The sequence below is a fragment of the Geotrypetes seraphini genome, chromosome 5, assembly GCF_902459505.1.
Source record: "Geotrypetes seraphini chromosome 5, aGeoSer1.1, whole genome shotgun sequence".
In the NCBI taxonomy this organism is placed as follows: Eukaryota; Metazoa; Chordata; class Amphibia; order Gymnophiona; family Dermophiidae; genus Geotrypetes; species Geotrypetes seraphini.
The window spans coordinates 99,918,791-99,931,302 of record NC_047088.1 but is presented as its reverse complement, the minus strand read 5'-3'; the positions used below and the strand labels follow the sequence as shown (position 1 = coordinate 99,931,302).

The 12,512-nt window shown below is 43.5% G+C and overlaps 1 protein-coding gene across 5 annotated transcripts in view; it reads right to left on the bottom strand.

Annotated features, from left to right (window-relative positions):
* Positions 1–12,512, bottom strand: part of CASP14 (caspase 14) — a 92,688-nt gene that overhangs the window by 58,706 nt on the left and 21,470 nt on the right. The gene's annotated exons all lie outside the window — the stretch shown is intronic.

Below are 12,512 nucleotides of genomic sequence, written 5' to 3'. Positions count from 1 at the left end.
GAATTGCATAAGGTGTTTCCAAGCATCTGGTAAAAGTCTGAGACAAAAGCTTGTGAAAAGGAAGCTTAAGTGACTCTGCTGGAGGCTGAGGAAGATGCATGACTTCGAGATACTCCTTAGAGTATTTAGAACCAACATCCAATTGAAGGTCCAAGTCAAGAGCCATCTGACGAAGAAAGGAGGAGAAAGATAGCTGATCTACCTATGCCTTGCCTCGAGAAGGACTCGAGGTCGAAGTAGCCTGGGTCGAAGATGAGTCTTCGGCAGGAAAAAAAGGCATCAAAAGAATAGAGAGACTTGGACGAAGCAATCGAAACCGCTGGGTCCTCGAGGTATGGAAGTGGATACCTCGATCGAGGAGTCGGTGGTCTAGTAGAACTGGAAGGTGTAGATCGATGCTTAGTTGAAGAAGGACGCTCTTTGGAAGAAGAGCTATGCCTGGAAGTATGCCTCGATGAAGGCCTTGAACATCAGTGAGAATGGTGGTTGGAAGCAGATCTCGAAGTTCGAGGAGACTTCACCCCGGAGATGGAAGCAGTCGATGCACCAAGGAATGGATGGGGCTAGAAGCTGTGGATCGAAGCTCCAAAGGCTTGATGGAGGAACCTCGATGCACTCCCAAAGACTCTGCTCCTTGTATGGAGTGTGACGATTCCTGTCCAGGCACTTGCAAAGAATCTGCTCCTTGCTTTACGTGCATAGATGCCAGACCAGACACTCGCAGAGACTCTGCTCCCTGCATAGAGTGTGTAATCTCAGTCTGAGGCATAGGAAGAGGCTCGACCTCATGGGAGTCTGTAGAATGCCCAGGCTGGATTAGAGTAGCTAGCTTAGGTCCCATATTAGTAAGGAACTGAATGAATTGCTGCTCTAACATGGTCTGGAAAGAAGCCAGCAAGGATGGATCCGTGTCTGAAACCAGACCACCTGCTTTGGCAGAAGTTCCACAGAAGCAGTGGAAAGTGCTTCGACTTGGAAGTCTTAGGCACCTTAAGCACCACCGGTGGAACTTTCTGCTGAGCTATCTGACCTGAGAATACAGGGGAAGATACAGCAGACGTCATCACGGAAAGAGCCGCTGCAAACGAAGAAGGTCTGATGAGGCTCGAGGCAGGAGGAACCTCGGTTGAAGTTGAGACCGAGGTTGGCTTCGGAGTTGAGGTCGAATCCATCCCGAAGAGCTTCTCCACTGAAAGCAGACGACGTTTAAGGGCTCGAGGTTGAAGAATAGCACAACGCTCGCACAACTTTGGGTGATGGTCTGGCCCAAGGCACTTGAGGCACTTACTATGTGGGTCCGTGAGAGAAATCGCATGTTGACACTGGCTACACTTCTTGAAGCCTGTTGTTAGCCGGGACATAGGAGGAAAAACAGCCGCTGCAAGGTCAAAGCCCCTGGGCTGCGGCTGAGTGGCCTGCTCCAGCAGCCGAATGGAAGAAATAATTTTTTTTTAAACAAAAAATAAAAGAAATAAACTAAATACAGCGATTTGTGATGAAAAAACAACACAATCTGCGGTGAGAGAAGGCACAAAGTAAATAAGTTGAACGCAGAGTCAAAGAGGGACTTCTTGGCTCCGCGGAAAACTGAGAACTGAGGAGACGCGCCCTGTGCTGGGCGGGAAGGCACTCGCGCATGTGCGGTGCGGCTGACTCGAAACGTCTAGTTTCTACAAGCAAGTCTGCTTGCGAGGCTTCCGCATCGGAGCTCCGTCGGTGACATCACCCATATGTGAGAATAGGCTGCCTGCTTGTCCTGGGAGAATGACAAGATTGCCACTCTGCAAATATCTTCAGGCGACACTCAACTCAACAAATCGCCTGTGGAGTAGATCCATAGACCCCCTCAACACCTGCTTCTCACAAAAAGCTGCTTTGATCCAGGTAACAATGGTAGATTTGAAAGTTCCTAAACCTTTCCATGTCCCTCTGACAGGGGCAGGTGTAGAGAAGACATAAGCTGGGGGGGAAAGGAAGAAATATTCAGGCAGATGGATGGGGGGAACACAATGTGAGGTTCATTTTTATATTTTTACAAAATGAGTGAAACCATTCATTTTTTCTGATTTCTGTCAAATGCACATGTCAAATGTTAAAAAAAAAAAAAAATATGTAGAAGCTTTATTTGTGTAACTCAAGGGAATGGACCCCGAGCTCTTAAGATTTACCAAGCAGGCTGGCTCCACAGGTAGAAACATAGAAGATTATGGCAGATAAGGGCCATAGCCCATCAGGTCTGCCCACTCTACTGACCCACCCCCAAGTCTACTATCCTAGGGATCCCACTCCTGGTGACATATTCCCTTGGCTTAACCCTCTAAGGGATCCCACATAGGCATCCCATTTGCTCTTAAATTCTTGCACGCTGTTTGCCTCGATCACCTGCATCGGGAGCTCATTCCAAGGATCAACCACTCTCTCGGTGAAGAAATATTTCCTGCCATGAAATTTCCTGCCCCTGAATTTGAGCGGATGCCCTCTTGTGGCTGAGGGTCCTTTGAGAAAGAGAATCTCTTCTTCCATCTCGATACAGCCGGTAATATACTTAAACGTCTCGATCATGTCTCCTCTCTCCCTACGTTCCTCGAGTGAGTACAGATGCAAATTTTTCAGCCTTTCCTCGTACGATAGATCCTTGAGCCCCGAAACCATCCTGGTGGCCATCCGTTGCACCGACTCTATTCTCAGCACATCTTTTCGATAGTGTGGCCTCCAGAATTGCACACAGTATTCCAAATGAGGTCTTACCATGGTTCTGTATAATGGCATTATGGCTTCAGGCTTCCGGCTGACGAAACTCCTGCAGATGCAACCTAACAACTGTCTTGCCTTAGATGAAGCCTTCTCCACATGATCAGCAGTTTTCATGTCTGCGCTGATGATCACTCCCAAGTCTCGTTCTGTTGAAGTTCTAGCTAAGGTCTCACCATTCAAGGTGTTAGTTCTGCACAGATTTCTGCTGCCGAGGTGCATGATCTTGCATTTCTTAGCGTTGAAGCCCAGCTGCCAGGTTGAGGACCAAAGCTCCAACAAATGTAGGTCCTGTGTCATACTATCGGGTGAATTGCCGTCTCTCACTATATTGCATAGTTTGGCGTCATCAGCGAATAACGTTATCTTACCTTGAAGCCCCTGAGTTAGGTCCCCTATGAATATGTTGAAAAGGAGCGGGCCCAAGACTGAGCCCTGCGGTACTCCACTGGTCACCTCCGATGTTTTAGAGAGGGTACTATTAACTACCACCCTCTGAAGTCTGCCACTCAGCCAGTCATTGACCCATGTAGTTAGTGTTTCTCCCAGCCCCATTGATTTCATCTTGCTAAACAGCCTGCGATGCGGGACACTATCGAAAGCTTTGCTGAAGTCTAGGTATACGACGTCCACAGATTCTCCCAAGTCTAGCTGTTTTGTTACCCAGTCAAAGAAGCTGATGAGATTGGATTGGCAGGACTTACCCTTGGTGAATCCGTGTTGACTGGGATCCCGTAGATTCTCCTCATCCAAGATTGCGTCTAATTTACGTTTGATTAGTGTTTCCATGAGTTTGCATACTATTGATGTGAGACTCACCGGTCTGTAGTTTGCAGCCTCTGCCCTGCAACCCTTTTTGTGCAGTGGAACGACATTAGCTGTTTTCTAGTCTATGGGGACTCTCCCTGAACTTAGGGAGAGATTGAAGAGTCCTGATAGCGGTTCTCCCAGGACATCACGCAGCTCACTGAGCACCCTGGGGTGTAGACTGTCCGGTTGGCCTGGGAGTAGCAATGTACCCATGCAGGACTGCATCCTTTCCTACACAGAGTATGCCCTAGAAGGGGACCTCCAAGAATCAAAAACACAAGGAAAGATTTTTTTAAAATGTTGGAAAAAAAACCCTCCAAAATAATAAAAAGTAGTAGATCAGAACACACCTTTTGAGTTTGCTTGCAGAAGGAAAGTTCTCCACTGCAGAAGGGAAGGAGTTCAAACTCCTACAGACACACCCTTCTGCAGATTTGTGGGAAGTGGGATTCAACAGCTACTGTATGGACTTCTGTGTACATGCAACAGAATACCAGACTGGCCCTAAGGAGATAGGTGTGGGGCAGGTAGGAGACAGGGTGCAGGTGTGAAGGGGGAGGGGGAGGCGCAAACACAAAGTTGGCTCAGGGTGCTACAACTTCTTGAGCCATCCCTGCAATTCAGTACAATGAAAGCACCGGAAATGAGAATGGTGCGCCACCTTGCAAAGCACCCTCCTGAGCAGAGGTCATGGAGGGAAGATGTAAAGTGGCACCAGATAGGCTCTCTCCTGTAACTGAAAAAGTGCTCCATCTTGGAATTCTAAGCTGTGGCCATCAGGGCAAACACTAGCTGAACCCACCAATGGCTGAAACAACTTCAGACTGAGCTCCCCATCCCCCAGTTGGTAATACAGCAGTGAGGAAGCCCACCTAAACACTGTCCTAACTGGCAATGTGAACCACCAAAATAGCCAGTAGATTATTGTCACTTCCATTGCCTGGCACTAGGTTCTACCATTCTTGTTAATATATATCACCACTATAGCACTGTCAGACAGGAACTCCCACTAGAGCTAGAGATGAGCCACCGAATGAATGGCTCATCTCTAGCTGACTGATCACCCTGATACTTATCAATGGCGCTGCACCAATCAACTCCCACAATAGATTTCCCAGCCCAGCTGGCATTGGCAGGCACCCTCCCTCTCTCTCCCTGATAGCCGACAGCAACAAAAAGAAAAATAAACCCCCCACAAATCTGCACTCTCCTGGGCCGACCCCCATCCCATCTCCCAGGACGTGCCTACCAACCAGTTGGAAGCTTCCTGCACGCAATGCTGATCCAGGAACCTTCTTGCTGCTGAGTCCCCCTCCTTCCGATGTAACTTCTGGTTTAGCCGGAAGTTACACTGAAAGGAGGGACTCGGCAGCAAGAAGGTTCCCGGAGCAGCGCTGTGTGCAGGAAGCTTCCAACAGGCTGGTAGGTGGGGCAGGAAGGGGCCGACCCAAGAGAGTCGTGGGTTTATGTATTTTTTTTCTTTTTGCTGCCATCGGTGATTGGGGAGAGAGAGGAAGGGTGCGAGGGCTGATGGAACTGTGAAGGGGGGGGGGGGGGCTGCTGGACTGGCAAGGAGGACTGCTGTTGTACCCGCAAAGGAAGGAGGGGTTTGCTTGGGATGCTGAAGAGAAGGGCAACAGTTATTGGATCTGGTCTGGGAATTGGGAGGAGAAGGGAAACAGGTGCTGGGCCCATGTGGTGGGTGGAGTGGAGCTTGAGGGAAGGGAGAGGTGCCAGACCCACACCTTGCACTGAAGGGAGGGGATAGAGGTGTTGGACCCATGGGAATGTGGCTTGAAAGAATGGAGAAAAGTGATGGACCTGCAGGGAGGAAGAGAGAGAAGGAAAGGGAAAGAGAAAAGTTGAACCAAGGGGATGAAGAAGAGTGAGTGAAATAATGAACAGTGGAGGGAGGGAGGAAAGAGAGTGTGTGAGAGACACATTGGTGTAAGAGAGGGAAGAAGCTGGATACGGAGATATATAAAAAGAGGGGAGATGGTGGCATGGATGGGAGCACAGGAACAGGGACAAAAATGGAAATGATGCATGGGGGTGGCATATGGACACAGAGGGAAGATGGCTAGACATGGGGGAGAATAAGAACGCAGAAGGATAATATTAGACAGGGAGGATAAAGAGGAGTGATACTGTACACAGTGGGAGGGGGTCATAGAATGGAAAGATGATGAAGGCAGGGAGATGGGCACAGGGGAAATACTAGAAAGGGTCATACAGGAAACATATAGAAGGGAGACGCTGAACATGGGAAACCATACATACACAGAGATAGAAGATGGATGGTGACTGTGCTGGATTCCAAGGATGGATCTTGAATTCAGAGCCCTTAAGAGGGCTGCAAAGGCAGACTTGTGCTGAAAGTGGCTGTTGGGGGCGGGGCAAACCGCCGATCTCGGGCTCCTCCGGTGCAGTGAAGGGGGATGCCTCGATCTTCCTTCCCCTTCACTGTGCTGGATTCCAAGGATGGATCTTGAATTCAGAGCCCTTAAAAGGGCTGCAAAGGCAGACTTGTGCTGAAAGTGGCTGTTGGGGGCGGGGCAAACCGCCGATCTCAGGCTCCTCCGGTGCAGTGAAGGGGGATGCCTCGATTCCTTGCTCTCCTCAGCTCATTCGAGTGCTACTTTTTTTTTTTTTTCTTTTCTCAGCCCACTGCTGGTCGTCGAGGGGGAAGAAGAAAGGGAAGAAAGAAGGAAAGGGAAGGGAAGAAAAAGGAGAAAAAAAAAAAAAAAAATGGGGCGTGGCCTGATTGCCGCGGTGATTACACATATGGTGTAACGGCTCCTTACACCTGCACCTAGTTTTAAATTAAACCGTGCTATTATATCTTATATTTTTATACAATCGGAGAGAACTTGATGCAAAGAACTTTAATTTGTATCTGAAACCGAATATCTCGGAGTTATTGAACTCGTCTGCCTAATAAACAAAACAAATCAGATCGCCACAACTGGGGTCCCTGTCGACGCTTGTTGGTAAGTGAGCCCTCTTTTAGTGCGCAACAATCCGTCATGCCAGTAAAATCGTCGAAAACGCCGAAACACAAAATTGACTACTCCATGCTCAAAATGGCGGCGTCACCAATTCCCACTCCAACCTCGATACACTGGAGTGAATGGGCACAGGAAATTTCAAAAATGGTCACTAAATCCTTGGAAGATAAACTTCATAAATTACAATCAGCAGTTGACTGCATTAATGACCGCTTTGAAACACAGGCTGGCCGTATTACAGCAGTAGAACAGAGGATATCTGAAAATGAGGACGCAGTACTGCATGAACGGGAGAGTGTGATTAGTTTACAGACCCAGGTGACAGCACTGACAGAACGTTTAGATGCTCAGGAGAACCGTCAGCGTCGTAATAATATACGAGTAGTGGGGCTACCTGAGCTCCAAGCAGACCAAGACCTCTATCACTTCTTCCAAGTTTGGCTACCAAAGCAACTTGGCCTGGTGACCCCAACATCTGGTTTTTTATGCGAACGGGCACACCGTTTGGGCCAACGTACAAGTGATAACAACCACCCGCGAACAACGATTGCTAGATACATCAACTGGAAAGAAAAGGAGCTTATCATGCAAGCTTTTCGGAAATCTGGCCGGCTTGAATATAAAGGACAAAAATTGCTACTATTCAATGACTACTCTTTACATGTATCCTCCCTTCGTAAGGCGATGACACCACTATGCTCCATACTTCATCATCGAGGAGTGCGATTTGCACTTATATATCCTGCATCCTTACGCATTTGGCATGATGGGAAATCACACACCTTCACAGACACAATAACTGCTCAACAATTTATAGATTCTATACCTGTGACAGTAGCTGGCGGCGCCCTGGCGATGGATCCAACGGTCTAACTCCTCTTATTTTTGCATCTTTTAAACCTACCTTAGATTGATCAATATAGAGATATGACATCCTGCTTGGATAGCTCCAAATTCACTGTCTATTTTGTCTATTCATCTTCTTATAATTCATAATGAATTGTATATACTATGTCATATATTCTGCTAAATCAAGCACACTAATCTCAAATTTTCTATTATTGAATAGGTGTGGAATTTATTAGTTGTTCCATATGTGTTATTATTCCGTGGTCACAGGATCACATTTAAAATGTTTTAAAATATGTAGAATAGTGTGGTCCATTCTTTTTCTGACCATATACTATGCTGATTTCTTTTCTTTTACTTTCACACTTTTTTTTATCTCTCTTCTTCTTAGACAGGAGTGTCTGCCCGAGCTTACAATTATATCAATTATTTTTCTGGACAGAGGAGATATAATCTATGATTCAACAATATATATCATATATTATGGCTGATTTACATGTTTTTTCCTTTAATGTGAATGGTCTTAACCATCCCATTAAAAGGAAAAAGATAGCTAATTATGTATCCAATAAACATCCTGATATAATTTATTTGCAGGAAACCCACCTCCTACCCGCTGCTGCCTCGAAATTTCAACTAAAGGGATTTTCAACTCACTTATATTCCCCTGCAACTCATCAAAAGAAAAATGGTGTGTCAATATTTTTCAATGATAAACTATTTCCCGTTATTCACAATTTTAAAATAGACACTGAAGGAAGATGGTGTCTAGTACATGCTGCGATACACTCAACTAATTTTATTTTTCTTAATATATACGGCCCGGTCAAAGACCACCCAAACTTTTTCAAAGAGCTTCAGCTGGCGATAGTTGAATTTGATACTTGTTCTCTGATATTGGGAGGGGACTTTAATCAAATTCAAGATCTATATATTGACAGATCTTCTTCTTGTAAACCCTCCAAATCCAAGTCTTTCACAGCTCTTCATGCTTTAAAGGATGCCTTTTCTCTTGTGGATCCTTGGCGCTTGCTTTACCCGAAAGGTAGAGAATACACACATTTTTCACCTCCACATAATACATACTCGAGAATCGATTATTTTCTCTTATCCCCTTCTCTTATTCAAGATCTCACCAATACCATTATACATCCAATCTCTCTCACTGATCATGCTGCCATCTCATTATATATATCCATCTCAGCCCCACATAAGGAATCCCCCTCATGGCGGCTAAACAACGCCTTACTGCTAGACGAGGAAATTATTGAAAAAATCAATTCTTTCACTGCGGAGTTTTTTGAAAATAATTCTAAATATCCTGAAATTTGTCCTTCCATTGTCTGGGAAGCATACAAAGTAACCCTTAGAGGTGAATTGATTAAAATTGCCTCTTGGAAAAAGAAACAGTCCATAAGAAAGGAAAAAGATTTAGAAAACTCCATCAAAACCTTAGAATTACAACATATGTCTAATCACATACATGACCCAAATACTTTCCAACGTATTCAAAATCTTAAATATGAATATAATACTTTAGTTTCATATATAGCTAGGCGTGATATTTTTATCACTAACTCTGGACATTACATGGGAGATAATATAATGGGTCGTCCTTTGGCCAGATACCTTAAAAATAAATCTAAAAGACTACATATAACGGCTATTCAAAATTCATCAGGTCAATTAGTCAAAACCAGATCTCTAATTTCCTCTCAATTTGAAAAATTCTATACTTCTTTATACCAATCCGAATCTACCACTCCTGAAGCAGATATAGACTAATTTCTTACCTCCTTAACTCATCCGACCATTCCAGAATCTGTTAAATTGGAACTTGATTCTCCAATAACTATATTAGAAATTGAAACTGCCATATCTTCCTTACCTGCTGGGAAAGCCCCTGGCCCAGACGGCTTCACGAACGAATTCTTTAAGCAATTTCGCACCCTACTAGCTCCTCATCTCCTTAAATATTATGACTTCCTCCACTCCACTCCGGACAAGCAATTCAATTTCACCGAGGCCACCATTGTAGTAATCCCTAAACCTGACAGAGATGACACTTTAGTTAAAAACTTTCGCCCCATCTCTCTCCTCAATTTAGACTACAAGATAATGGCAAAATTACTTGCATTAAGACTTACCAAAATAATCCCATTGCTTATACATAAAGATCAAACAGGGTTCATTAAACAAAGATATATAGGAGACAACCTGCGCCTATTTCACTATATTAACGCTCATGCTAAAACAATGTCAGACCCTGTAATAGGCCTAGCTATTGATGCTGAAAAAGCCTTTGACCGAGTGGAGTGGCCTTTCCTTTTCCATGTCCTGAAGTGGTATAATTTTGGCCCATTTTTTACAAACTGGATAAAAACGCTATATCATCAACCCACAGCTCGTATTAGGATTAACAATTCTTTATCCAATAAATTTCCCCTCCATAGAGGTACTCGACAAGGCTGTCCTCTCTCACCATTACTATTTAATCTAGTGTTAGAGCCACTCCTTTCAGCTATACGACAAAGTCCCTCAATTAAAGGTATTCCCTCCTCTGATCGAGATTTCAAATTAGCAGCTTATGCTGATGATGTTTTACTTTTTCTGAGAGACCCTTTACTCTCCCTTCCCAATCTTATTCACATTATCACTCAATACTCCCTCCTTTCCAGATACTCTGTTAATTGGGAGAAATCAGAGATCTTCCCTCTAAATGATAATATACTTCCATCAGATTTGGCTCATTTTCCTTTCTCATGGTCACATGAAGCTGTGAAATACTTGGGGATTTTAATACATAAAGATTCGGTTCATGCTCAAGATCTTAATATATCTAAAGTCAAAAATCTAGTTCTAAACACTACATCTCGATGGACTCCACTCTTTTTATCCTGGTGGGGTAGAATTGCATCCATCAAAATGACTCTGGCCCCTCAAATTAATTATATCCTTTCTATGTTCCCTCTGTTATGCCGGAAATCATTATTTAATTGGCTAAATATGAAAATATCTGAATTCATTTGGAACAAGAAAAAACCTCGAATTGCTCTCGCCAAACTGAAAGCCTCTAAGATCAACGGTGGTCTCAACTTTCCTGATTTCTATCACTATTATATTGCTTCATTAGCCAAATATGGAGCTTACTGGCTCACTAACTCCTCCACTCAAAATCTTCCCCCTCAAGATCTTCCTGCCTGGTTTGAAATGGAATGTTTTTTATGTACGCCTTTACACATCTCATGCTTACTAACGGTGTCAATACCAAGGCACTTAAAGAGATACTCTTTATTGGGTGCAACGCAGCATGCTCTTTATCTTATAGATACATTGACTGAAATCTCAGTTAATGTTAGTCCACTCATGTCCCTTTGGAACAATCCCAAAATTCAAAATCACGACAAATCTCTATCATGGAAAAGGTGGCAGCGGGCAGGTATATGGTTTGTCCATCAATTGTCTACCCTCAACTCGTTAGTTCCATTCGATATACTGTGCTCTACATACTCGCTGCCTCCTTCTACTTATTCACAATGGCGTTCTCTCACTGGAGTGTTGCCTTCTTTGCATATACGATTTGAATATATGACTTCCAAAAATACTATTTACAACTGGTCTTCTCTGTCTCTATTAAAAGGCAAGGCGATATCATCCTTCTACAATATTTTAAGAGATCACTCCTTCACTTTTTCACCTCACTCTATGAAGCACTGGGACGCTATACTTACCACTCCGCTTTCTGACATTGATTGGGAGCTTTTCTGGTCATCGACAAATCGCCCGCTTTTATCTTCTAGAGTATCACAATCAATGTACTTTCTTATGTGGCAGGCAATATGGACCCCACTTCGCATGTGGAAAGCTAACTTAAAGCAAAACTCTGTTTGCTGGAACTGCTTGAAAGAGGAAGGAACTCTTGATCATATGTTATTTCATTGTACTCTAGTCCGCTCTTTTTGGACCTATGTCTGGAACACCATACAATCTATTACTAACTGCTCAGAAGAAATCTCTATAGACATTGTAATCCTTCGCTCTCAACACCCATGTTTCACACAATCAAATTGTCCACCTAAACTCATTGATACCATGTTGGTGACTGCTCTCATGCACATTCTAAAAAATTGGAAATCACCCTCGCTATTAGATTATACCTTTTGGTGGAACTCTCTGAGTATGTATCATAGATTTGAATCCTATGCATATGAGAAGAGAGTTACATTCCGAACCTGCATGAACTTGAAATACAACAAATCTCCATGGTCATTCTTAGACTCCTATGTACGCTCATCTTCTTAGACACTCCTGTTATCCTTTTCTTCTCCTCTCTTCTCTCTTTCATTCTTCTTTCCTTTTTCTTTACTGCTCTCTCTCATCTTTATCTTATATATCCCTTACATACATTTTTAATAACTGGAGCCTTTGCTCCTATACAGTTAAACATAGATTTATATATTTTATATACAGAAAGCTTTATTTTGTTTCTATGTACTTTAAATGATTCTTGTATCCTTTAAAATACTTAATAAAAATTATTGAACTTAGAAGATGGATGGTGAGCATGGAGAAAAATGTTATATGGTCAGGAGACCCTGGTAAGTGAGTTAAGAGAAGACAAAAAGAAAACGGAGACAAGTACCTGAGACCAACAAGAATAAAATGACAAGACAATAAAAGGTAGAAAAATAGAATATATCAGATTTGAAATATGTATCCTGCTAGAGCTGGTGTTAGACATAACTGGGTACCACAAAGCAAGATGTGCTTCTTTAGCTTCCAGCTGGCTTAGGGCTCTCTCTGAAAAAATATATATGGGTCCAATGACGAGTGGGAGCATAAAGCCCCACACAATGAGATGGTTTGAGTGTGTGGTGGCCCGCTGAGGACCTGAAAATATTGTGAAGTCATGCAGAATGAAGTTTGGTAAATCAGTGAGATAACATCTTACTGAAGCTGCCTGTTATATGAGAATATTCTTCATTCAAATTGATTATATCTAGTGCCTAGCTTTTTATTACTTTCTTATCAGGCATAAAAATACATTTTTTATTATTCTCCCCTTTTACAAAACTGTAGTGTGGTTTTTAGAGC